Source organism: Mustela lutreola, chromosome 2, assembly GCF_030435805.1.
Source record: "Mustela lutreola isolate mMusLut2 chromosome 2, mMusLut2.pri, whole genome shotgun sequence".
NCBI classification, from domain to species: Eukaryota; Metazoa; Chordata; class Mammalia; order Carnivora; family Mustelidae; genus Mustela; species Mustela lutreola.
Window position 1 is genome coordinate 135,311,803 of NC_081291.1, and position 27,516 is coordinate 135,339,318.

Below are 27,516 nucleotides of genomic sequence, written 5' to 3' on the forward strand. Positions count from 1 at the left end.
AATTTAATGTAGTGCTATGGCACTGTGCACTGAGAATCTCCAAGAACTAAGCACTCTGTGTTATCTTCACAAGCATAGAGATTCAGAGAAAGAATTTCAGGTAACTCCTGTAAACATCTCTCAGAACAGGACTACCAATTTAGAAATCAAATACATTTAAGATGTATGGATAAGATACAGAGCATGACTAGAACTCAGTAAGAGTCTAAATTGAGGCAATGAAACTCTATGATTATTTGTCATGTTTTTTAGCCAATTAAAATCTGAAAAGAGAATCTGATCTGGAGAACAGAACTTCTGGAGAACAGAACTTGAGTGTGCTAGTAAAGCGAACAGGTATTTTTCCCCTTCTTCCTATTTTCTAGCTCAGTGTCTTATTCTGATATCATCTTTCTAATGTATTTAAGTCTCAAGAATAAACATATTTTAGAAATAACTTTCTTTGATTAACAAGTCAAGGCACTATTTGAATATCTATATACAGATATATCTCTCTATTTTACAAATCTTATCTATTTTACAAATCCAATTAAATGGGTCACTTTTATATTAGTAAGCCAAGTACTCACAAATCTGTATCATTTTCCAATTATTTACAGTTACCTTTAAAATATCACTGAATAGGGCGCCTGGGTGGCTCAGTCCTTAAGCATCTGCCATCAGCACAAGTTGTGGCCCTGGGTTCGAGTCCCCCATGAGGCTCCCTGCTTGGTGGGATGCCTGCTTCTCCATTTCCCACTGCCCCTTCTGATGTTCCCTTTCTCACTGTGTCTCTCTTTATTGTATAAATACGTAAAATCTTAAAAAAAATAGAATATCACTGGATGTACATTGTAAGAAATTTAATAAATAAAGTAAAATAAAATAAAGTAAACCAGAGTTCTTTTTAAAGGTTGTGAATATTGTTCAACAAATTAGAAATAACTGTCCAGCAAAATATCACAGACATTATTCATGGATGTATAAATACTTTAATGATGAAATGTTGACCATTGTATACTTTGTCCAGTCCTGTTCCTTTGGTCTTGAAGGGATAGGATTTGTAACCAAGTGAAGAACCAGTACTATATATAACCAACAAAAGGAGCAGCGATGGAACATAATGTAATATGGAAGTTGTACTAAAAAAGAAAATAATAAATTTGTGGTTAACCTTTTAAAATATTTTATATTTAGATACTTGAGTGTCATCCTTGTGCAGGGACCATGCCAATATCTGTATTGTTCCAATTTTAGTATATGTGTTGCCGAAGCAAGCACACATGCTTAGACACTTGAAAACCCAGATTATAAGCTAAAATTTAAGAGTAAGGAAAGTTAGTGGTCTGGTAATATTTTCCCTTCCGGAAAAGAAATATAAATTATGTAAATAATCTTATCTTATCCATGCTAGTGAATGATATTTTAGTAATGATCTATATAATCCTCAAAAAATAATAAAACTATAAACTCTTAATAAGAAGGAAAAATAGATAGGGAGATAAATTATTTTAAAATCCCAAGTAGCCACAGATAGATTTACTTAGAAGAAAATGTAATGGTCATAATGTTTACTGTTTATATTATGTTAATATTTTGCTTTATCTTTGCTTTATCTTTTATTAATTCTGATACAAATGTCAGGGCAGAAGATACCCAATTTTTATGGGACTCAGCATTCCTTATCACTTCTGTCCTAAAACAAATTAAGTGTGAGTTTTGAAATATTACTGTATGTTTCCATATAAGAATTCTTTTTTTTTTTAAAAGATTTTATTAATTTATTTGTTAGAGAGAGAGAGAACAAGAGAACACAAGTAGGGGGAGTGGCAGGCAGAGGGAGAACAGACTACTCTCTGAACAAGGAGCTTGATGCAGGACTGGATCCCAGGACCCCAGCACAACCCCAGCCAAAGGCAGACACTTAATAGACTGAGCCACCCAGGTGCTCCTATATGTAAATATATATATTCAAGAATTCTTAAATATATATAAATATCTGGAAATTTTCAATTATGATAATTATTGATAGTTTTAACTTTATCTGGATCAGTTTAATTGTGGATCAATATTACAGTCCAATGATTATGAACATAACTACATATTATAGTGAATCTGAAGAAAATATATGTTATTAAATTATTTTAAAATATCATACAATACAGAAAAGTATGATCTGTCATATTTCCATCTTGACATACCCACTTTTAACACATTAATGGATATCCTGCTGGGCAACTTAATTGTAAATATATGCAATTGCCTATTCATTTAGTTTTTTTTGTTTTTATAATGATTAGATTGTGCTACATATATGATTATATTTTATATTTTTTCTCACTTACAATAGTGGAGAGTATTTCCAGGGCAATGATATACTAGTTCAGTAAAAAAGACCTTCAATTGCTCCTTTGTTGTCAATATTTTAATACCTAGCCTGAAAATTCATGGAAAGTAGTGTGATATATTGATGGGGCAATAGACTTATATTTATGATGATTCAATCCTTAGCAAAAACTGGTTAGAAAAAGTACTATTTAGGAAAGATAATGTGAAGAAAATATAACTGTCTCTTTAGAGATTTCTAGAAGATGTTCTTTGGTTTTAGCCAGAGTGCTGGTTAGACTATGTATGGTTTAGAATTTGCTGAACTCTGCTTCCACATAATGTTTCAAACAATGACACTTTGATGTCTCCATTGTATTTTCTGTAGACTTGTCATTAAAAAGAACTCTTTATAACATAGCAAAATAATGATTTCATGAAGATTCTTGAATGGTAAATGCTTTTCTACTCATTAATTAGCGCTTTTTTTTATCTTATTGTTGTGAATGGTTTAGCCTGAATATGTCCTACTTCATGACAGTCCAAAACCCAAAGACTTGCTGTCTTTCTTTAGCAATTTCTTATAACTTGCTTATAAATGGCATGAATTTAAATTTAATACTAACTCCCTTTATTTTTTCCTTCATGTGATTTTTCTGTTCTATTTTTACTTCCTTACATATGTTCTATAATCTATTTGAAATCCTTTTTATATTGAAGTAAGGTAAAAAATAATACCATAGAGAAAGACGTAAGTAAACTAATAAAAGCAGTTGCTTTGTTTATGTAGAAATAAGTGTAGGGAAAAAAGTCCACATTTTGGCTCTCGGGAATAAAGAATTCTGGTAATTTCTTCTGGTTTCTGAATGTGGTTTATGGGAACAGAGACTTGTGGATGAGGTATGTAGTTATGAGATTTATGTTCCAATGATCGTTAGCCACATGGCACACTTGTACTCAAATTCTTCTGACAACCTCTTCAATTTGGTTCACTTATATACTTAAAAAGACCCTTATAAACTTGATAACCTTCTTTGTTTTTAAGGATTACAAAAAAAAAAAAAAACAAAGCAAAACATGTTGGGGCTCATTCTACATTTCCTGCTCTGGACCTAGAATTTTGCATTTCTGCAAGTAGTCATAATTTCCTTTAGTGAAAAATGGTATTTAGAGGCTGCCGTCTGAATGAAATGGTATTTGTTGTTCTTGGAATTGGTCACCATCCCTAGACCTTTTGCAATAAACAAAGCCAGGAAATATATATGATTTAAAAGAAGAAGTATATTATAAACTATAGTGATACTTCAGTTTAAATTTAGGATTGTAGGATATTGCTTATATCTTTTATATACTTTAAATTTTTCTCACACACTAAAATTTTTTGTTTCCAAATATTAATGTAATTATTTATTTGGTATGCTTGTTTCAAAATAAAGACTTTAGCATTACCACCAACAGTATTATTAAAAGCTGTTTAAGGTTTGTTTCTTTCCCCCAATTATTTTTTTTACCATTTGTTTATTTTGATTTATTTTATAATCAAATTACTGTGTTTTAAGTCCACTTGAAATATTTTCTCTTTGTGTGAGGGAGCCACCAACTCAGGTTTATTGGTTCTGTTTTTTTCAGGATTTTTAGGGATTCCTTTCTTTTTTTACTCTGATTTAATTTTGTTTTATAATTATGCAAAACCTTTTTAAACTTCCAAAGTCATATCTACACAACAGAGTATTTTCAGAAAGAGTGTAACTTCTATCTGTCCTCCATATAACTATTTTATACCCTTAGTGGATTTTTCTTCCATTTGAAATAAGCAAAGGTGTGGACAATTAAATTTTTTTTTCTCAACATAGTGGTTGCCACAAATAGATTTTATTCATACTCATATGTTATTTTATTATAACCTCAGAACCCCCATGGGACTCATAATTTACCAAAATGAAAATGATATTTTTAAAATATTTATTTATCTATTTTAGAGAGTTGTGCACACATGCATACAGGGCGAGGGGCAAAGGGAGAGAGAGAGAAATAGACTCCCTACTATGTGCAGAGCATAGGACTAGATCTTAGGACCCTGAGAGATTGTGACCTGAACCAAAATCCAGAGTTGGACACAATGGACAGAGTCACCCAGGTGCCCCAAAGGAAATAATTTTTAATTCACCATTTCTGGGATGATGGAGATTCTAAAGGTAAACATATACAAACTATCTCATTGATGAAGAGGTAAGTTGTTACATGTCCAGTCTAATAAAGCTAATAGCTAAGAACAATCACTTGGCTTTGATTTAAGATTAAAGTTGACCAAAGTATAACTAAGATTGATTTTCATATGTGGTTTGTGGAAGTAAAGATGTAATATTATAATGGGTAAACATTACTGAGATAATTTACTATGTTGTCACACACATGCATGCAGATAAAGATAAAATAAAAAGAGAGTAGGAACTCGAACCAAGAGAGACATAAAAGGAGAAGGAAGAAAAGAAGGAAGGAAAAGGGAAGAGAAGGGAAGGAAAGGAAAGAAACGGTAAAGTAAAGTAAACTAACGTGAAGAAAAGAAAAACAAAAAAGGAAAGAAAAGGAAAAAGGAAGGAAGGGAAAAAGAGAAAGAGAGGGAGAGAAGGAAGTTAGTTTAATTGGAAACCAAGAAAAGATTTGTTTTTAAAAAATAAGTTTCTACAATATTATTGTATGCAGACAAAATATTTGGCTCTGATAACTAAGAATAGCAGTTAAAGGAAATGGAAATGATTAGATGGAAGAGTTAGTGTCATTATCATAAAAATTAACATCAGTTGCTCATGAGGAGCAAAAATTTGCCTTGCTCCAAGAACATATTAGCTCATAAAAGGAACACTGAAAGATCAGGCAGACAATATATTTGGTAGCATTGCTAAAATAAACATTGTAGAGAGGATCAAGTGGTTGGGGACTGAGTGCCTTGTTGTAAAAGACTCGAGCACTGGGCCATTGTGATAATAGCCATCAAAGTGTGGAGGAGTGTCAACCTTGAAAGTTCTCATCACGAGAAAAAATGTAACTGTGTTGTGATGATGTTAACTAGACTTCTGTGGTGATCATTTCTATAGTATATACAATTTATCTTATATTGAATCATTCATTAGGTGGTACAGCTGAAATTTATATAATGTTATTTGTCAACTTTATCTCAATTAAAAAAAAGAGAGAGAAAGAGAGAAGAAAATTGTGGCAACAAAAGAGATACCAAAGATGAATACTTACAGAGAAAAGACCATGTGAAGACATACCTAGAAAATGGCCCTCTGCCAGCCTAAAAGAGAGGCCTCAGGAGAAGTCAAACCTGCTGAAACCTTGATATTGGCCTTTTAGCCTCCAGAATGATGAAAAAATACATTTTTGTTAATTAAGCCAGAAAAAAAGAAAAGAAATAAAAAGGAAATGTGCCATTTATTTTTTATTTTTTTTATTTTCAAAAATTTTATTTATTTATTTGACAGAGAGAGTGAGAGAATGCAAGCAGGAAGAACAGCAGAGAAAGAGGAAGAATCAGGCTCCAGTCAAGTAGGGAGACACGTGGGGCTTGATCCCAGGAACCTGGGATCATGACCTGAGCTGAAAGCAGATGGTTAACCGTCTGAGCAACCCAGGCACCCCTGTGTTGGCTTTAAAGAGAAATCTTTTGAAGGAGAAAAATAATCTAGATTTATTCATATTTTAAAGTTACAAAACCCTCTTATTGTATAGTAAAAATATGTATGTACATTTATAAAGTAAATATATTGTACATAATTCATAATTTAATATTACTATAACTACTAAAGAATCCTTAATAGCCTAGTAGAACTGAAAAAAAATTAGTATTCTTATTTTACAAATGAAGAATATAAGTTTCAGAGATGATAAGAGTATTCAGTAAAGATAAAAAAAATTTACTAACAAAATTAGATGAATGCATAAGTTTCTTAATTCTGTTTTTTATTGTACCAGGTCATTTCTGTCATATATGAACCAGGAGATGTCTGACTCTTATTTATTAAGATATACTATATGATATAACAGCTTGTATTATTTCTGGGCATTATCAAAATAAATAAAAACTAGAAAAGGCCCGAAGCATAATTTCAAAGTTAGTAAAATATTTCTGCATGCATTGTCTCATTTGATGGTCAAAGCAATCTTGAGATGTAGCACTGGTGGCCCCATTTCTTAGATTAAAATCAGAGCATCAGAGAGTTTGTGTTGTTTCTCCAAACAACACAAGGGATAAAAAGGGATTCATAGTCAGGAGTTTTGATTCTAAATTAAGTATTCTTTTTACTAACCTGTAATTTTCAATATTGTAACAACTTAATCAATTGGTTAAGTTATTGACTCAATTAAAATTTATTGAACATAGTTTGTACTAATTATGATTTGAAGGGTAAAAAAACATAATTACAACATTTAATTTCCACTCAATAAGAATTCACAGTATATTTAGAAAAGAATACTAGTCATTTTCATGACCAAAGATAATTATCCAAATATTTTTGTAATTAGTTCATTTGCCATTTTAAACTTTTTGTATCATGAGTGATATCAAAATGGTACCTCACCCAAATTTGTCAGAACTGGCACTATCCTAGAATAATATGCATTTAATTTCTTTTATTCAAGGTATATAAAATCTATGTTTATCACTAAGCACAATAGCTGGCACTGTGAGAATAATTAGTAGTGATAATAAAATTGAAAATTCTTAACAGTTATTATATGAATGGTAGAAACATTTAGTAATTATTATGTAAGTCTGTTATGATGAAAAATTACCTTAGTTAAACAATGTATGCTGAATGGAAATTTTTTTACAAAGAATTATTTCTCTTGTCTTTAAAAACTTCTATTGACAGTTGAAGAAGTCAAGTAAGAACCACTGTGAAATGGGTTGAAAGGATTACTGGCATAATTCATCATTTACAAATTGTATTACTAGAGTGCAAGGCTTTTTGAACTTTAATGAATGCCACACTTGTCTTTAAAATTTACAAGTGATTTTCTAGTCATGTTGTATGCAGAGCCTGATCCCAAATTTCGTTTTTAGTAGACTCTAAGGCACATTTAAATGAATGCTAGGAAAAGTGGTGACCTGCATAAGATATGAGGGATTCTTTTTTTCCCCCTTTTTCTTTTCCAATTTAATTTAGTCGGCTTCATTTTCCATACTTTGGCACCATTCCCATTTTTGACCCACGATTGAATACCTCATCAGCACAATGCTTGCTTCTAGGTACCCACTTTGGAATCAAACAGATTGGTCACAATTTGGGATGTGATCCAAACTAGTTATATGACGACAGGTAAGTTATAACTTTTCTATGATTCATCTTCTTCTCCTGAAAAATGATGGTTTAACAAAAAAGCCTCACATAGTGATTACCAAAAACTTACTTAGCATAGGTAGTAAATATGCTCCAAGTTATGGCTATAACCATTATAGTAAGAGTCACATTGAAGGATGTGAAGTTATTTTAAGAATTAAGCAACAGAAGTACTGTGTATTTAAACACTTATGGTTGGGGTGAGGTTGAAGACATGGACAGACAGACAGGCTTTCCTCTTTTACACATACAATAGTATTTAGTCTTGAGAAAAGAAAAAAAAATCAAGAATTGTGAGTTTATTTAGATTAAGAGTAGGAATGTACCTGCAGTTTTGGAAAAACATAGGCACTTAAACTTTTTCTGGCTTACTTCAGTTAATTTGCTTCTTTAAGTAATAAAAATCTTAGTAAACAAAAATTGATAATTATTATACTTTGGAATAATTTTTGCTTCTTTTTCAGATAGTATAGAGAAATGCAGTTGCATTTTCCATAGATTTTCAATCTTTAATGTAAGAAAGACAAACCATAAAAGACTCTTAACTGTTGGAAACAAACTGAGGGTTGCTGTAGGGGAGATGGGTGGATGGGGTGCCTGGGTGATGGGCATTAAGGAGGTCACGTGATGTACTGAGCACTGGGTGTTATATACAACTGATGAATCATTGAACTCTTCATCTGAAACTAATGATACACTATGTCAACTAACTTAATTTAAATAAATAAGTTAAAAAAAAAGCACAAAAACAAAAACAAAAAGACCAACATAAGTAAAAGAAAAAAAAAACAGCCAAAATGAACCCCAAGAATAAGATTTATATAGTATAAAAACAAAAACAAATACAGAGAAACACTGACAAAAATAAATTCTCATGTGGACAAGGAAGTTTATTTCAATTTTTTCCTGGGTGTATCTTGTTATCTTCGTTAAATGACTCAACTTTCTAGAGATACAGAGAAATTAAAACTGGTTTATATATAATTGTATTTATATATATATTATTGTTTATGATTGTTTTGAATAGGGAAAAAGGATTACCTTGAAGCTTATCTCTCTCTCTCTCTCTATATATATATATATATTTTTAAAAAGGAAAAGAAATATAGCTATATGTATAAAGTTAAAAAGTTATTATGGAATATGTTTTATTAAACATCTAGTAATAGTAATGGCCAAAATTAACAGGACAGGAAACAACATGTGTTGGAGAGGATGTGGAGAAAGGGGAAACCTCTTACACTGCTGGTGGGAATGCAAGTTGGTGCAGCTACTTTAGAAAACAGTGTCGAGATTCCTCAAACAATTAAAAATAAAGCTACCCTCTGACCCTGCAATTGCACTACTGGGTATTTACCCCAGAGATACTGATGTAGTGACAAGAAGGGCCATCTGTACTGCAGTGTTCATAGTAGCAATGGCCAGTCGCCAAACTGTGAAAAGAGCCAAGAAACCCTTCAACAGACAAATGGAAAGGAAGATAGGGTCCATATATACAACGGAATATTATGCAGCTATCAGAAACGATGAATACCCAACTTTTGTATCAACATGGATGGGACTGGAGGAGATTATATTGAGTGAAATAAGTCATGTAGAGAAAGGCAGTTATATGGCTTCACTTACTTGTGGAGCATAAGGAATAACATGGAGGACATTAGGAGAAGGAAAGGAAAAGTGAATTGGGAGAAATCGAAGGGGGAGATGAACCATGAGAGAATGTGGACTCTGAGAAACAAACTGAAGGTTTAGGAGGGGAGGAGTGAGTGGGGAGATGGGTGAGCCTCATGGTGGTTATGAAAGAGGGCATGTATTGTATGGAACACTGAGTGTGGAACATAAACAATGAATCTTGGAACATTAAAAAAACCTTAAAAATAGAATTTTCTTTTTCCTTATTTTATTTTATTTTATTTTATTTCAAGTGTTCCAAAATGCATTGTTTATGTACCACACCCAGTGCTCCATGCAATACGTGCCCTCCTTACTACCCACCACCAAGCTTACCCAACCTCCCACCCCCCGTCCCTCCAAAACCCTCAGTTTGTTTCTCAGAGCCCACAGTCTCTCATGGTTTGTCTCCCCATCTGAAATGTTAGAAATGTTGATTGGGCACTTATTAAAATACACTTATTAAAATTGTTGTTAGTTTATCTTCCTTGAGGCAGAGGCAGAGCAAAGGCAAATGCTGAGTATAGACTGCTTTACATTACCTATCAAGGAAATTGGATAGGTACAGAGCAAAGATGCAGGTTGACTAGAACATTTAGGAGAAAACTGTTGATATCTGTGCTGTAGTGATAATTTTTCCCCTGAGATGGAATAAATTGTTCATTTTTTAAAAAACTGATTTATCTTGATGACAATGTGAGTTTTTGTAACATCATAAAACAAACACATTTATGGCAATTTATGATTTCTTTGAAGAAATTAATGTACCTTTGACTCTAATGTAATTTCTTACAATGGGAGGTTGTAAAAAGAGATACATAGGCAGTTACACTCCACTTTGAGGAGATGGATGTTAAAGCATATTTAAAAATGCTAAGAATGTGATAGTATTACTATCTCAAGGATATTTCTGTCTTTACTTTAGGTTCTCAATAGATAGTCTAATTGTTAATGTTTAAAAATTTATTTTTCCCTTAGAATTATTTAGCATTGATTGTACTCATTCACAATACCTACATGAACAAATTTGAGCTTTTCTGACATTAAAATTCTTGAAAAAGAAAGACCCATATCAATTACAGTGAATGAACAATCAAGAAAGCACACCTGCTCCTTCTTTTAATTTTGATGATGTGAATAAGGTGACTAAAACCTAATTATTTCGTGTCTAAATATAGTCCAGGGTTATCTAGATTTATTGATTAAATAGACACATAAAAATATTTTACCATCTTTCCACACTTCTTATTCAACTAATTTTTACTTATTTATATTCAGCTGTCATTGGGAACCCTTTCTTTCAATACTCTCCCAATTATTAAATCCCTCTTAGTCTGTACCAATAGCTTCCTAATTGGTCTTTTTGAATCTATACTCAGTCTTATTTAGTGTCATTGGATAAATTTTCTAAAATATTAAATTCATTAAATCATTCACTTTGTAAAATATCTACCAGGAGCCCTCAATGTCTACTATAAAAATTCTTGTTAATCATGTTGGAATTCAAGGATTTTCACCACCAGTGCCCAACCAACATTTCTAAAATGTGTGCCAGGAGCAAACTTATTTAATATTGACAATTTGTTTAATTAGCTACCTAGTTAGTAAGTTATCAGTAATAAAAAAGAACTACTATAGTCACAGTTGTTGTAGTAACTCTGATGCACACTATTTACATGACATTCCACAACATTTATCTCATTCAATCTATACAAAAATCTTTTTAAAAAGGGATTGTTATCCTCACATTGTAGATGGAAAAACAGATTGAAAAGTTACTGGTAAATTGTACCAATTCATGTAGTGACAGGTAGCAGAGACAGTTTGCTTCTCAACCCATTATATGATGAAATATATTCTTTGAGAAGAGTTAAATTAATTTTTGGCTCAATAAAGGACTTTTATTGAAGTCTGATTTAACCTCTGTTCATATAGTATAAAGTTATATCCATAATGTTTGATGAGTTTTCTGCTACCTATTCTATCATGTAAATCCCACTTTAAGTAAAAATCAAATTCATTTTTAGAATAGTTCAATTTTTTAAAAAATATTCTAATGCTTTTATTCCATTTTATGGAGTTTTCTAGCTGTGGAATTATTACTTATAATTCCAAAGGCTTTTCAAATACCATTCTACTAAGAGACCTCAATGTTACTTAAAATGATTTTAGAAAACAACTCAGTAGCCACTATGTTACTAGTAAATTATTTATTTTCTGTCTTGCTTTACTTTTCTATCAAATGAACTGGTTGAACCAAATGGTTCCAAATTATCTTCCCTATATAATATGATATTGATAGTACTGCAATACAACAACCAACCCAAATCTCTCCTAGATGGTAATTATTTTTTTACTATTATGGATAGATAAAGAAAGTACAGAGTTGGATGAATGGATGGAAAGAGATAAATGACAGACAGAACCTAATGTTATATGCTATATTTAAATAATAATAAGTATAAAACTGTATGCAAAGATAGAAAAGATGAGGATTTTTTTGTTGTTTGTTTGTTTTTTCTCCCCTTCAGTCTTTAAAATATGTAAAATTTGAAGAGAAAGGAAAGGGAGGATATTGAGGAAACAAGGTTAGTGATTGAAGGAGACCATAGTACAAACATTAGTTGGGACAGTCAAGGCACTAAAGTCAAGTATCAAAAGTGGCTTACTCCTCTTATCTTTGACTATTTAATTATCAAACAAGTTTATGCTATTTGAGGTTTAAATATTATATTTGGGAGATGAAAATTCATTCAATAAAATCCATAAAAATCTAAACATCCTATTATAATCAGAGGTTTTAATCCTTAAATTTTTAGTGTACATTTCATCATTTTTATAATGGAAATTTCAAACAGATAGGGAACTGGTATAATGGATTCTGTTGTATATAACTAAGCTTCAAAACTTATCAGCTCATGATCAATCTTATATCATCTACATGAACCCCAACACCCCACTACCACTTCCCTAACTCTGATACTACTGCATTGTATCAGAGTATTTTGAACATCAGATTATTTCATTTTAGTTCATATATCTATAAAATGTATGACCCTAATAAAAACGTATCCACCATACTATTGCAATGCCTAAACGAATTTAACAATAATTCCTTAAATTCCTCAAATATCTATTTTGTATTAAAGTTTACCAGCTGTCTTACAATTTTTATTGTTGATTTCATTATTTAAAAAATATTATTTATTCATTTGATAAAGATCACAAGTAGGCAGAGAGGCAGGCAGAGAGCGAAAGAGAGGGAAGCAGGTTTGCTGCTGAGCAGAGAGACCAATGTGGGGCTCAATCCCAGGACTCTAGGATCATGACCTGAGCCAAAGGTAGAGGCTTTAACCTACTGAGCCACCCAGGTGCCCCTATTGTTGATTTCTTTAAATCAGGATTCAAAAAAATTTTGCATTCTATAATTCCGTGTTTTTTTTTTTTTTTTTAATTTTGGTATGTCTTGTTATTGTTCTCGCTTACTTATTTCTAGTCTTAACTCTTATTATTTAGTTCTTTCAACATGCTATATCATTTTCTAATGGAAACCCTTTTATCTTTGGTATCCTCTTCTGCACTGAATTTCTTTCCATTTTTCACTTGGCTAGTTATATTTAACCCTTTGAGACTCATTTTAAATTTCAGCTGCTTAAGAAGGAGTTCTCTATTTATTTTTTTTTTAATTTTTTATTTTTTATAAACATATATTTTTTATAAACATATATTTTTATCCCCAGGTCTAAGGCCTGCTCCCCTCTCTCAACTGTCTTAATCTATACCCAGTGTGTATTTTTTTAAGCACATTTTCTCTTTTTAAGTTATTCATCTGTTTTCTTAGCCTTGATTTATTTTTTAAAATATTTTATTTATTCATTTGAGAGAGAGAGAGAGCACAAGCAGGGGGAGAGGCAGAAGGAGAGGAAGAAGTAGACTCTTCGCTGATCTGGGAGCCTGGTGCTTGATCCCAACACCTGGAGATCATGACCTGAGCCAAAGGCTGAATGAAGCTTAACCATCTGTGCCACCCAGGTGCCCCCAAATCAATCAATCTTTCTTTCTTTCTTTCTTCCTTTCTTTCTATTTATTTGTCAGAGAGAACACAAAAAAAGGGAGAAGCAGGCTCTCTACCATGTGGGACTTGATCCCAAGACCTTGGGTCATGACCTGAGCCGAAGGCAGACACTTAACTCACTGAGCAACCAAGGTGTCCCTGTTTACTTATTTTTTAATTTGGTTTCCTGCTGGAAAAAAAAAAAATTACATTTCATTTTTCAGCCAATCCTCAATGGTCAGCATTGTTTCTGATTTATGTATTCTCTCAAATGTGATTTGTTTAGTGAAGGAGTCAATAAAGCCCTTACTTTTGTCCTGTGGCATTGGTTTCTTATATCAATAGAATGATAGAAATAATCCAGTGAGAATTCTTGGAAATTTCTACTTTTCACTTTGAACTTCACCATATTTTAAATTATTTTATTCTCTCCAGTTTCAGAGAAATGCTTAACTCAGTTACTTGAACAACTGGTCTCATATCTGCCCATACCTGCCAGGATTTCTTTTTGTATAAAAAGAGTTTCTCTCTTTTCTTCTAGTGACTCCTTCTACTTGGCTTCTAAGAACCCAAGACTGTGCCCACCTTTTTCATGCCCTTCTATGTCTGATGCTTTAAAACCATAGGCTATTCCCTATACTATTTACAACCCGCTTCATCATCTAATGTAGCCTCTGTCAACAGCCCTCACTAAAATGTTTCTCAAAAAAGATTGATTTATCAATCACAAACCTCTCTCTTAGGGTTTATTCTGGCTAGCCTTTATATTGCATTTGATTCTGAGGTTGTCCACTTGAGATACTTGAGGAAATCTTGACACTTAGTCTGTTTTGTTCTGTATCTTTTGATATTTCCTCTTGTTTTACCTTACATTTAAAATGTGAAGACATTTCTATCTTAAATACTAGTTTATTTTTTTATTTTTTTATAAACATATAATGTATTTTTATTCCCAGGGGTACAGGTCTGTGAATCGCCAGGTTTACACACTTCACAGCACTCACCATAGCACATACCCTCCGCAAAGTCCATAACCCCACCCCCCTCTCCCAAACCCCCTCCCCCAAGCAATCCTCAATTTGTTTTGTGAGATTAAGAGTCACTTATGGTTTGTCTCCCTCCCAATCCCATCTTGTTTCATTGATTCTTCTCCTACCCACTTAACCCCCCATATTGCATCTCCACTTCCTCATATCAGGGAGATCATATGATAGTTGTCTTTCTCCTCTTGACTTATTTCACTAAGCATGATACCCTCTAGTTCCATCCATGTCATTGCAAATGGCAAGATTTCATTTCTTTTGATGGCTGCATAGTATTCCATTGTGTATACATGCCACATCTTCTTTACCCATTCATCTGTTGATGAACATATAGGTTCTTTCCATAGTTTGGCTATTGTAGACATTGCTGCTGTAAACACTAGGGTGCACGTGCCCCTTTGGATCACTATGTTTGTATCTTTAGGGTAAATATCCAGTAGTGCAATTGGTGGGTTGTAGGGTAGTTCTATTTTCAACATTTTGAGGAACCTCCAAGCTGTTTTCCAGAGTGGTTGCACCAGCTTGTATTCCCACCAACAGTGGAGGAGGGTTCCCCTTTCTCCACATCCTCACCAGCATCTGTCATTTCCTGACTTGTTAATTTCTGCAAAGAAGACATCCAGATGGCCAACAGACACATGAAAAAGTGTTCCACATCACTTGGCATCAGGGAAATACAAATCAAAACCACAATGAAGTATCACCTCACACCAGTAAGAATGACTAAAATTAAATACTAGTTTTTTAAAAACTATTCTCACTCTGTCGAGCATCTACTTCATTGTTAATCTCTGTACAGAAATTCATTAACTGTGTTTTATATACACTAAGTTCTCAATAAATGTTTATTTAGTAGAATTGATTGAAGTTGATTGAAGGTCTTGATCCAAAACTTTGTTCTTCCAGATTTGAATCTATTGAGTGGGATTGGCATGGCCAGCCCAAAATTAATTGCATAATAGATTAATGTCTGAATCAAGGAACCCTTCTTTTAAAAATTATAAAGGCTGCAAGAGGAAAAAGAAAAGCATTTTCTGTAAATATCCTACATTAGATAACCATACTGATTACCAGTTTTCATTAATGGAGTAAAGGAAATGTGAAGAGACATGGTAGAGGTAGTAAGGACTTTATACAATAGTCATGTTGTTTTTTAATACTGAGTGATAAATCGTGGTTTAAAAATACAATGTTGAATTAAATTAGGTGAATAAAATTTTGATACATTTTAAATCTAATTTTTAAAAATCCATAAAAGGTAGAGTCCCAGTCCTTTTACCACACCCCAAACACTTCCTTAAGTGATATATTTTTTAAAGATTTATTCATTTATTATTTGAGAGAGAGAAAGAGAGAGCATGGGTGGGGGGAGGGACAGAGGGAGAGTGAGGAGAGAATCTCAAGCAAATTCTGCATTGGATGTGGAGCCCAATGTGGAGCTTGATCCCATGATCCTGAGATCATGACCTGAGCTGAAACCAAGAGTCGGACACCTAATCAACTGAGGCACCCAGGTGTCCCTCATTGATATTTTTCGAACATTCTGAGATCTGAAACGTTTCTAGAAATATGATTGTTTCTGTTTCTGGTAAATTATATTTCTTCTTCTAATTAAATTATATTACTATACCTCAGCCTTAAATAGGTTCTTTGATATTTGTAGTTTCCAAATACATATGGAGGTTCTAAAAGCCATCTTATAATCCTTATACAGATAAATACAATGTGTGTGGCTAGTAATAGTTGTTTTATATATGGAAGAAAAGATATTGGATGAAGGCAGTAAAGTGAGCACAGAAATCAGTCTCCAACCAAATCACAGGGCCAATTTAAATAAAGTCCTTCAGTTATAACATGAGAAGTGTCATAAATAGAAAGGCTTTTTTGAAATATGTTTAAAAAATAGAAAGAAGCAATTTCAGAGGTATAGAGAAATCAGGATTCTCAAGTCAAAGCCTAGATTTCAGAAGAAAAATAGAACAATTTCATGCCCAGGAACAACAAATACAAATGAGAAAATAGAAGTCCTGGGGTATGATTGAATATAATTAAAATACTGTTTTTAAAAGAGCTGGCTCTGGTGGGCCCCAGACTTTCTCTCATATATGCTCAGTAGGTGACAGCAAAGATGATTGGTAACTCTCACCAAAACACTGGTCCTAATTTCCAAGCACATGAGTAGAAGACTAGAAGCAGAGAAGTCTTGTTCTGCACCTTCACTAAAACAATGAGGGAAGGAATGAAAATGGAAAAATGACTAATGAGAGTATTTTCTTTCTGAATAATGAAGTGGTTTGCCATAGGGATCTACCAAAACAGATACTTGGAATCTAGAAAGAGAAAAGTACCCCAGTTGTTTAATGACCTGAAAATTTAGGCACTTTGACAATGATAAGTCAGGAACTTATACATTCTGTCACTTCAACCTCACATCACCACCATCTATACATTACTGTTAGTGATATGCTCCTGTAATGGGGAGGGAGTTCTGTTTACCACCAATATACCATGATTTTCATTTGGGTGACAACAAATATTTTATGACTACTCTGATTCCCTGCCCCAAACCATTAGTATGACAAAATTCTGCACATATAAAACAGAGCCATCAAGCATTTGAAGGAACAGTCTAATGACGAGCATCAAACTTATAGAACAAATATCAATGAAATGGTTGAGAGGAAACATTTTTTTTAAAGTATAACTAATAACAGCCTCAATAAGATTCTACTCTAGATGATATTGATTCTATAGACAATTATCAAAATGTAAGAAAAACTTCTATGTATTTAAATCAAACCAGAATATTTGGAGATTGGGGTTTTTTTTTTGTTTGTTTTTTGTTAGAGTACAATGCCTTTGGGACACCTGGGTGGCTCAGTGGGTTAAGTCTCTGCCTTCGACTTGGGTCATGATCTCAGGGTCCTGGGATTGAGCCCCACATCAGGCTCTCTGCTCGGCAGGGAGCCCGCTTCTCCTCTCTCTCTGCCTACCTTTCTGCCTATCTGTTATCTCTGTCTGTCAAATAAATAAATAAAATCTTTGAAAGAAAAAAAGAGTATAATTCCTTTAAAAAGAGAGACTTACATTAGTGTGTTAGAAAAGGGAATGTATAGGTTATTGAGAAAAAAAATCTCAAATATCAAACATTTATTTTCTTTTCATATTTTTTTAAGGATTTTATTTATTTAATTTACAGAGAGAGAGCACAAGCGAGAAAGGGAACACAAGCAGGGAAAGTGGGAGATAAAGAAAGAGGCTTCTCACTGAGCAGGGAGCCCAATGTGGGGTTTGATCCCAGGACCCTGGAATCATGACCTGAGCCAAAGGTAGATGCTTATCAGTTGAGCCACCCAGGCACCACAAACCATGTCTTTTCAAAATGTATAAAATGTTTTTTACAAAAGTCAGAGTCATAAATACTAAAAGAGAAATAATAAAATGAAAAAATATAAAGCAAAATTTGGAAGCTATAATAACTGTGCAGAGAGAATACAGGAAAACAAATAAGAAAAAATTGTAGAAACAATTTCTCTAAGTTGAAAATAAGAAAAAGATTTTAATTTGATAGAGGTAACTTCATTTATAGGTTTAATATTTTGATATAATTGCCTAACAGAAGACAATTGAAGTTGTTGGTCATCAGTTTATATCACCTGGATTAAAAATATGGGCAGAATTGCTGAAATCAAATATTATGTGCAATATTTTCTTTATAATTATAACAATAAACAAAATAGTTATAAATAAAATGTATTACATAAAAGATATTACATAGTAGCTTAATACACTGTACCATAATTAGAGATTATCTTATTAGATATACCTAGCTTTATGTCTATTTTATAGTGTTGAGGAATGATGGTACAGATAACATAGGTTGTGATGCACATTAACTACCTTAATTTATAATAATTAGATTTGATGGTGCAAAATTGCCTTATATCCAGGAAAAAATAGATTTTTAATAAGGTAAGTTTGTTTTAAAAAAATGGAAACAAACATATGAAATGGCAAAAATAAATCTGATGCCCCAAATGCTCAAATTAGGATTTATTGCTGGTTTCAAATTAAGGGCTCTGAATTTTCAAAATGCAGAGCACTCAGTTTTCATCAGGAAATACAGATACATTGGGTAATTAATAAACAATGTAAAAACATACTAGCAAAATCTATAAATAAAAAGTAAATCTCTGTATAGTAGCCTCTATCAATAGTTTAAAGCAGTATTTCTCAACCCTGACTGCACATTATCACCCTCTGGGGAGATTTAAAAAGTATCACTGCTGAAGACACAGTCCCAGATTTTTGATTGAATTGGCCTGAATGGCATCGTGGTACGGCAGTTTTCAAAAGCTCCCTAGGAGATTCTAATGTTCAACCAGGAATGAGAATCACTGGTTGGAATTAATAGTATGGATTATTGGTCAATATTAGCACATTTGTAAATATGTAAATAGATTTATTTTACCCTTAAAAATTTTTAGAAACAACATGTGGGAGGAACCTTACATGTTCCCTAACATCCATCCATCTATATTTTTTTCTTTCTTCTTTCTTTCTTTCATCTATCTATCTATCTATCTATCTATCATCTATCTATCTATCTTTTTTTTTAAAGATTTTGTTCCCTAACATATTTCTTTCTTTCTTCTTCTTTTTTTTTTTTTAAGATTTTATTTATTTATTTGACAGACAGAGATCACAAGTAGGCAGAGAGGCAGGCAGAGAGAGAGGAGGAAGCAGGCTCCCTGCTGAGCAAAGAGCCCATGTGGGGCTCAATCCCAGGGTCCTAGGATCATGACTTCAGCTGAAGGCAGAGGTTTTAACCCACTGAGCCACCCAGGTACCCCTTCCTAACATATTTCTACTTCTGCTTCAGATACCACTGATGATAAGAAACTCACAGTGCCTGGCACCCAGGAGTCAATTAAACAATTATTTGTTGAAATGTGAATTAAACTCCCTCTTGAAGTTACCAAATGCACCATTCCTTGTAATATTCTTCCTCTTTGATTTTAAATGTAGAGAGGTCCTTTCCCATGGCATAATCAGTATGATTGCCATCCATAATTTCTATATGTGTTATGACTCTATTAAAATAGGATATTATTTTTTTAAAAATAAAAAAAAATTAAAAAATAAAATAAAATAGGATATTATGTTTATACCCTATTTCATTTCCTTGGGATCCTCAATTACTTTGATTTAGTTATATACTCATATTCATTATAACAACCATCTCTCACTCACCTCCTATTTATCACTGTAACTTCAGATTATGGAAAGAAGAAAAATGTGTTAATTAACAGAAGAAGCACAGATACTTTGGCACATGAAATAAAACTTACGTTAATTGGAAGCACATTGACTAATTTTTAAAATTCTCATTATGAATGTTTTTAATTTTAGGCATTTTGGAGGAAAGGAAGCCATTGGCCCGTTGGAATGCCCTCCATTTCTCAAGGCCAACCATCTGTGGCCCCTACCTCTAGTGATTATAACAACTTGAGAAAAGAATTTAACCTTTCATGGTAAGGAAGCAACAGAAATGGAAAAATGAGATAGATAAGCCATAGACATTCTATACTATAGACTCAAAAATGATCCTATATTAGTTTGTGTGCGTGTATGTGTGTGTATGACAAATTACCATGAAGTTGATAGTTTATAACAGCATAGATTTACTCATCTCATATTTCTCATGAATTAAGAGTCCAGGTACAGTTCACCACAGTCTCCACTTAGTCTCACAAGGCTGCCATCTTGGTGTTGACCAGATTACATGAATGTCTGGAGACTTGACTGTGGAAGAATATACTTCTAATCTCATTTAAATTTTTGGTCAAAATTTATGTAGTTGTAGTTAATATGACTGAAGGCCCCAGCCCCTTCTTGGCTGTCAGCTGGAATCTATCTTCAGGTTTTGGAGGCTGCCCACAGTTCTTTATTACATGGATTTCTTCAACTTGGTTGCTTACTTTAAGCCTATAAGGAGAGTATCTAACACCAGTTTGCTAAAATGGAGTCTTATATAAACTAATATTAATAGAATGATATCCTTTCCCTTTTGTCACATCCTGTTGATTAGAAGATGGTCACAAGCCCCTTGTCCATTCAACAGGAGATTACAAAAAAAAAAAATAATAATAATGTGAACACTAAAGAGAGAATCGTTTGGGTGGCCTTAGGGTATATTTGCCAGAGGTTCCAAAAACATAAGCTTACATTATTTATGTGGGGAGAGATATTCATCCTGGATGGAGTACTAGAGGAAGTTTCTAAGGACATAAAATCAGTAAATTCTTCCAATCTTCCCCCATATATAAGCTAGAAAGAGTTTGCCTCTTGTGTAGTACACAAGGAAAGTCAGTAGGCCCTGGGGCACACTGTATTCCTTCTTCCCCGTTCCTTACACCCTTGAAATCTTACCCCCTCTGCATTATGTTGTTAAACTTTTGTCACTGATCAGTATGCATTTACTTCGATGAAACATGGGTAAATTATTATTCACAAAATAAAACACGATAAGCTAGATTAGGCTGTGGTTACAAATACCCCTTCCTAAATTTTAGTGTATTAAAATAACAAAAACTTAAGTGTTGCTCGTACTCCACATTTGTCAGGGCATTCTGCTTCCTGTCTTCTTACTATCTGGAGAATTGCTGGTCTCCTGACACAGGAAAGTGTATATGGTAAGCTATTCACCTAGATTTCAAAATTTCTACTGAAGCAGGCACTACTTTTCTCTATGTTGACTAAAGTAAGTCACATGGCCAATACTTAATTTCAAAATGGTGGATCATGAAAGAGAAGTACAAAGAGACAATATACTGCACTGGAGACTACTAAAGCAGGTGGAGGAGGATGTTCCCAGTTAGAGATGCGAAGCCAGATCACCCCCAGTTTGGGAAGAAACAAACATATATATTTTCAGTGTTAAGCCAGCTGAAAGAAAATTAATAATATATTTATTTACTTAATCCTCTCCAGTGTTTAAGTAGATAGATTAGGAAGCTCAAGAGCAAGGGACTTCCTTGTTTATAGCACCCTGTTCTTGTCTACAGTCAAGGGTCCACTTGTACACTTGAAAGAAAATTTGGAAAGATTTATATATGTGCAAATCTTGCTCTCATACTTTTCATTTCTCTTTAGAACTCAAGTATATCTCTTCTTCCTCAGTACACTACATCATTTTGCTCAACAGATGAAGATTACAAGAAAGACACTTTTATTTTTTAATTACTATTCTCCATAATTTTAATTTAAAGATAATATCATATATATGTTGTTATATGTATCTGCTCATACAGGAGTTTTGAGAATAACCAGAGGAGAACAGATAGGTAGATAGGATGGATGGATGGATGGATGGATAGATAGATAGTTAGATACATACATACATACATAAAGAGAATAAGAAGTATGCTAAGTAATAATATTATATATTATTCTTCCCCTAATTTATAGTAGAGTTGGAGAATGGCAGATTTAAACAACCAAGATTTTCATTGGTGCTTCCCATTGGCATATCTGTATTCTTATTCTTGATTTCCTTTCTTTCATGTGTGATAGCACTTCAATTCATTATCAGCAAAACTAGGACTCAGGAAAAGAAATGTCATCTTAAAAGAATGACATATTTTAGTATTAAAAAATAGGGAAGTTATGATATTCAAAATGATTATAATCAGTGAAACAAGTTAAAATGGTAAACATATATTTTTTTAAAGATTTGACTTTTTTATTTGTCAGAGAAAGAAAGAGAAAAAGAGAGACACCACAAGCAAGGGGAGTGGCAGGCAGAAGGAGAAATAGCCTGAGCAAGGGGCCTGATGTCAGACTGGATCCCAGGACCTTTAGATCATGACCTAAGCTGAAGGCATCTGCTTAACCAACTAAACCATCCAGGTGTCCCATGCGTAAATTATTTTAATTAGATAATGAAGATTAAGTGCTTTTTAAAAATAAGATTTTTTTGGTGCTCATTTTGGCAGCATATATACTAAAATTGATATCATTCAAAGATGAGCATGACCCCTGATCAATGTTGACATACAAACTCCTGAAGCATTCATATTTTTGTGACAATAGTTGACAATAATGTATTGTATACTTGAAATTTGCAGAGGATAGAGCTTAAATTGATCTTTTTCACCACACATGCTCACACACAATGGTGACTATGTAGAAATGATTGTAGTGATATTTTTACAATGCATACATATATTATACAACATTATGTTGTACACCTTAAATATGTGCACTTTTTATAAGTGAAAAATATCTTAATAAAGCTGCCAACATTAAAAAATAAGATTTTTTAAAAAGATATGTTGTTTGAGATTTTTATTGAGTCTCTAAAATCTCTTGGGAAACTCATTCTAAAAATCAGACACACAAAGGAAAAAGACATAGTTTATGTTCATCTTGTGTGAAATATTGTATATGCTTATTTTGAATTCATGTGCTGACAGAAAAAAAGTTAAGTTGCAATCAATAATTTTAATTTTTTGATGTATTTTTGGTTTTCATTTTTGTTTTTATGTGATGTTGTCTTTGCTGCAGGAAGAAAAAATGTTTATATAATTATTATTTATGTCAGTTGGGAAAATCTGATTTAATTTTCTGTGAATGACCATTCTCTGTTATTCATGTGCACTTCTGAGATCACGGCTATAATCTGTAATGAGAAGACTGTTGTTTTTCTTTGATGATAGATCTTAAATACTTTTGATGATTGTTCCAGCCTTCTCTGAATTTCAGGGAAACTCCAGGAACCCTGGATTCATTTCCAAGTATTAATAAAGGAGTAGAGGAAAGGAAACAATAATTTCAAGTGTCCTGAAAACTATCCTTTGTCTAAAATATTCAAACTTCAATAAATCTCCCAGTCCAACTGCTGAGCCCAGAATTAACTTAGAAGAGCATCTCAGTGCTTCCACAAATTTATGGAAATTTTTATGTAGCATTTTCTCTATCTATTAATAGGTGAGTTTTCGTGGACGCCCAGGGAGGACTAAACTTTCAGCTAGCTGTTTGGAGTGCTGATGCAACCAGCTCTCAATTCAACCCCCCTCCAGCAACTGTTCTCAACTGAGAAGATCTACCTTTCCTTAATCCATGTCTCCCTATTCAGGGCAGTGTGTTCAATGATTGGTTTATAGGGGTACATGAAAGAGAACTCCCTTGTTTTAAGACAGGATGATTTTGTAAGATCATGCTAGCCCCAGCACTTCTGTTTTTTCCCAGAGCACTTTCCAATGAACTCACTGTGTGAAAATCACAGTCAGAGTTTGTTTCCCAGAGCAACCTCCAGTGATATGGATGTATAGTCAGACAACAAAAGCACATTCATTCACACCATGTATTTTTACAAATCCATCTTCTGAGAACAGTCTCACAGTTAATACCTCTTGTGGTCCAAAATGAAAGCACTTAGAGATGTTCATGTACATTCTAAGGAATTCCTTTTGACCTTCCCACAAAGAATTAACAATTAGGGATATAATCTCTTCAGCCTTAACTGTAATTTCTAGAAAATTATCTGATGACAAGACTAATGGCTTCTTCTAGGGTTGGGAAAATAGCAGATTCTTCTGTTCAAATAGAATGTGTCTGAACCAGTTTGGGAACAGCCAGTAACTAATCTATGGCTCAGATTTCTAGGTAGATATGTAGATGAATTCCTATTCTACAAAAAAATTCTTCTTTGAAAACTTGTATCATCCAGTGCAATGGAGAGTCCAGGTAGCTCTGCATTATCAGCTGTGTATCTAGGTTCCACAGGCAGATTATGAAGTTTATGTCTGCCTTACATTTTTAGTGTTTTAGAGTCAAGATGCTAGACTGGCATGAGTGTAAAACAAAATAAACTATTTCCCTTTGGTTTTGCCTAAACTACTATTTTTTTTTTTGCTTTTAAAAAATTATGTATGTATTTATTTATCTTTTAGCTATGTGGTTTTTAACTAGTGCTTTTGCCCATAGAGGATTTTTCAAATTATCTGGAGACCCTTTCTGTTGTCTCAACTCTAAAGAGAGGAATGCCATTAGCATCTAGTGGATAGAGATCAGGAATGTTGCTAAACATCCTGCAATGAACAGTGCAGACCTTCTAAACTAAGAATTATGTGCTCCAAAATGTCAGTTGGTCAAGAAACCCTGCTGGAAGGCAGTGCTAATTAAGGAAGTATCAGAAATACTCCACTTCTTCCGCAGAAAATTACTAAATTAGTCAATTTCTTTAAATGTGGCACCATCCTGTAAATATGACCATGGCTTATCTTGCTTCTTGCTTTCTTATGCTACAGATTTCCAGAGGTCATACAACATTTCAAGATTTTTTAACATCAGCAGCTGAAGGAAAAATGATGAAAATTGTAGAAATGCATAATAACATGTTGATCTCATGTTTGATGGCTATGGTGTATAAGTTTTATACACACACACACACACACCCCTAAGTATATACTTATTTAATTTATTCTTTTGTTCTTTTGTGCATAAGAATTATGAGAAAGTGAAATCTTGGACATCAGTTAATAGTGTTGACAATGTGACCTCTGTGAGAATAAGACTACACATTTTTCCAGGAGTCTTTTCTTGTAAAAAATGCTGTTGGACTGCTGCTCTAACACTTCAGTTCACACATTTTTATTGTGCTTACTATAGATACTGTTATGGAGATTGGACAGAGTAGCATATCATTCCTGCCTGGACAACTTATATTTTTCTACATGTCTAACCACTTAGAATTGTGACTTACTGGGGCACCTGTGTGGCTCAGTGGGTTAAAGCCTCTGCCTTTGGCTCAGGTCATGATCCCAGAGTCCTGGAATGGAGCCCCGCATCAGGCTCTCTGCTCGGCAGGCAGTCTGCTTCCTCCTCTCTCTGCCTGCCTCTCTGCCTACTTGTGATCTCTGTCAAATAAATAAATAAAATCTTTAAAAAAAATTGTGACTTACTTATGTGCTTAAACAAATTTAAAATGTATTACTTTTTTATAGTCTGTTTTTAGGTAAATAAAAGGAGACTTGACTTTTCTGGATTAATCTACTAACACCATAAGATGAAGCTTAGAGAAGTTAATTTAAGCATAGATTTTCTTTCTTTCTTTCTTTCCTTCTTTCTTTCCTTCTTTCTTTCTTTCTTTCTTTCTTTCTTTCTTTCTTTCTTTCTTTCTTTCTTTCTTTCTTTATAAAATGCTCCTTGCAGAAGGTTAAGTAATCAACCAGCTAGTCAGATCAATTTGATTTTTTATTTAGCTAAAGAAGTAATCAAGACTGTAAACCTTGTGTAATCTGTTTGTCATTAGTTAGATGCTAACACTTGAAGTTGTTAGTCTAACTATTACAGAGACTAAAGACAAAGACCCAAACTCAGATTAGGGTTGATTCTCTCCCAGGATTTAAATCTGCCCCTGCCATTTTCACAACAAGTCATGATACTGTGACCTAGATTCTATTTGTCATCAGGAGTCTGATATTCTTCCTTACGAAATTTACATTGTTCGCAAAAGAAGATAAGAATATTTGTTAAAAACAGATTCTCAAAGATGGTATAAAAGGTCCCCTGAATGATTCTATATCACCCCTTTTAATAGTCTGCAAAGTCTTGATTTTCAAGTTTTGTGTTGTTTTCCTCAAGCTTGGAAAAGGCAGGCCCTCCAAAGACAGGAGGAGACTTTGATTTGAACAAAAGATATACTTATGGATAGTCAGGTAAAGGTGTCAAGTCCCCAGAGAATGGCAATGGAAGAAAGCTCAATCTGTCAGAAATTTATAGAAGGAGCATCTGGGTCATGTTACTTCAGGGGGAAGTTCCTTTATCCAGGTTCTAATAGGTTCCAGTCTCTGGGTCTATAATTATTGCAAGCGCTAGCAGAAAAACACTTGAGAGTCCTCTTATTTCCACTGAAGGCCAACAGCAGATCCTAATAATAAAAAATAGACACAGAATATCCTGATTGCTTGTGTTAAGATATCAGCTCTACCACTTGCTAGCTATATAGAGTGACAAATATACTAAAGCTTTATTTGTAAAACTTGAAAATAACAGTACATCTGTGCTTGTTGTAAAGACTGAAAGGGTTAATGTTTGTAGCAATAACATTCTGTATGTTAGCTACAACAAGGTAAATATTTTAGCCTCAAATAGCCTTTAAAATTAGAGAAATCAAATATGCTTTCATTTTCACAAATTTGCTTGAATTTTGTGTGAGTATAGGCAGTAAAAGTATTCTAGTTAGTATTTTACTCAAGGAACATTTTAAGAGTTGTCAAACTTAGTTGTTTTTCCACATATAAAATGAACTAGAAGTCAGGCTCTAATCATATCTCAAATAAAGTTAGTCCAAATTAAATAGAACCTCATTATTTAGCATGTTTAAAAAAAAAAGGATGAAAATATATAAAGTGAAGTCAAATGTGAAAGTAATCTCCAAATCATAGAATTCTAGCATAAAAACCTCTGACCTTGGGATTAAATGGAGAAAATAAAAGGATTACATTTTCTGGTGCGTTCATGGATATCATTATGAAGAAGTTCTGGATAAAATTCTAAATAGGCTCAAGAATATATAAGTCATAAATAATGCACCAAAAGAATTATGGATATTTGGATTTCATAATTACATTCTAGGATTTTTTTTTAAGGAAAATTGCTTTAAAGGAAATGATAATTCTCTTCCCAAAGTAATCTTTATTTCTCCAGTTAGAGATAAAATAATATCCTAGTTGGATTATTTTAAATGAGCAGGATGATTATCACATACATAGAGATTATTAGTGGATATTAGACTCCACAGTATAATAGAATGGTGAATTTGAATTAGAGTCAAAGTGAGTTTTGCTTCTGTATAGCTATATGGGTGTAAGCAAGGCAATTATTTTCTATGAAATTTTGCAGATATATAGTGAATAATAATTCCTGTCTTTACTTTACAAATTTAATTTAGACTAGATGAAAACAAATTTATATTTTTGAAAACATTAAAACTATATCTAATGTAGATACTAATAATAATTATCATTATTATTATTTTTATTTTGCCTCAATTAATCAGGGAGATCAGCCAACTTGTTCATCACCATGGTCA

The 27,516-nt window shown here is 33.1% G+C and overlaps 2 non-coding genes across 2 annotated transcripts; one reads left to right on the plus strand and one right to left on the minus strand.

The window, feature by feature from the left end:
• Positions 1 to 1,157: 1,157 nt before the first annotated feature.
• Positions 1,158 to 1,260, minus strand: LOC131826174 (U6 spliceosomal RNA). The gene has a single exon (XR_009351465.1). It is a non-coding gene; the product is annotated as a U6 spliceosomal RNA (small nuclear RNA).
• Positions 1,261 to 22,398: 21,138 nt separating this feature from the next.
• Positions 22,399 to 22,502, plus strand: LOC131826230 (U6 spliceosomal RNA). Its single transcript, XR_009351485.1, has one exon. It is a non-coding gene; the product is annotated as a U6 spliceosomal RNA (small nuclear RNA).
• Positions 22,503 to 27,516: the final 5,014 nt, after the last annotated feature.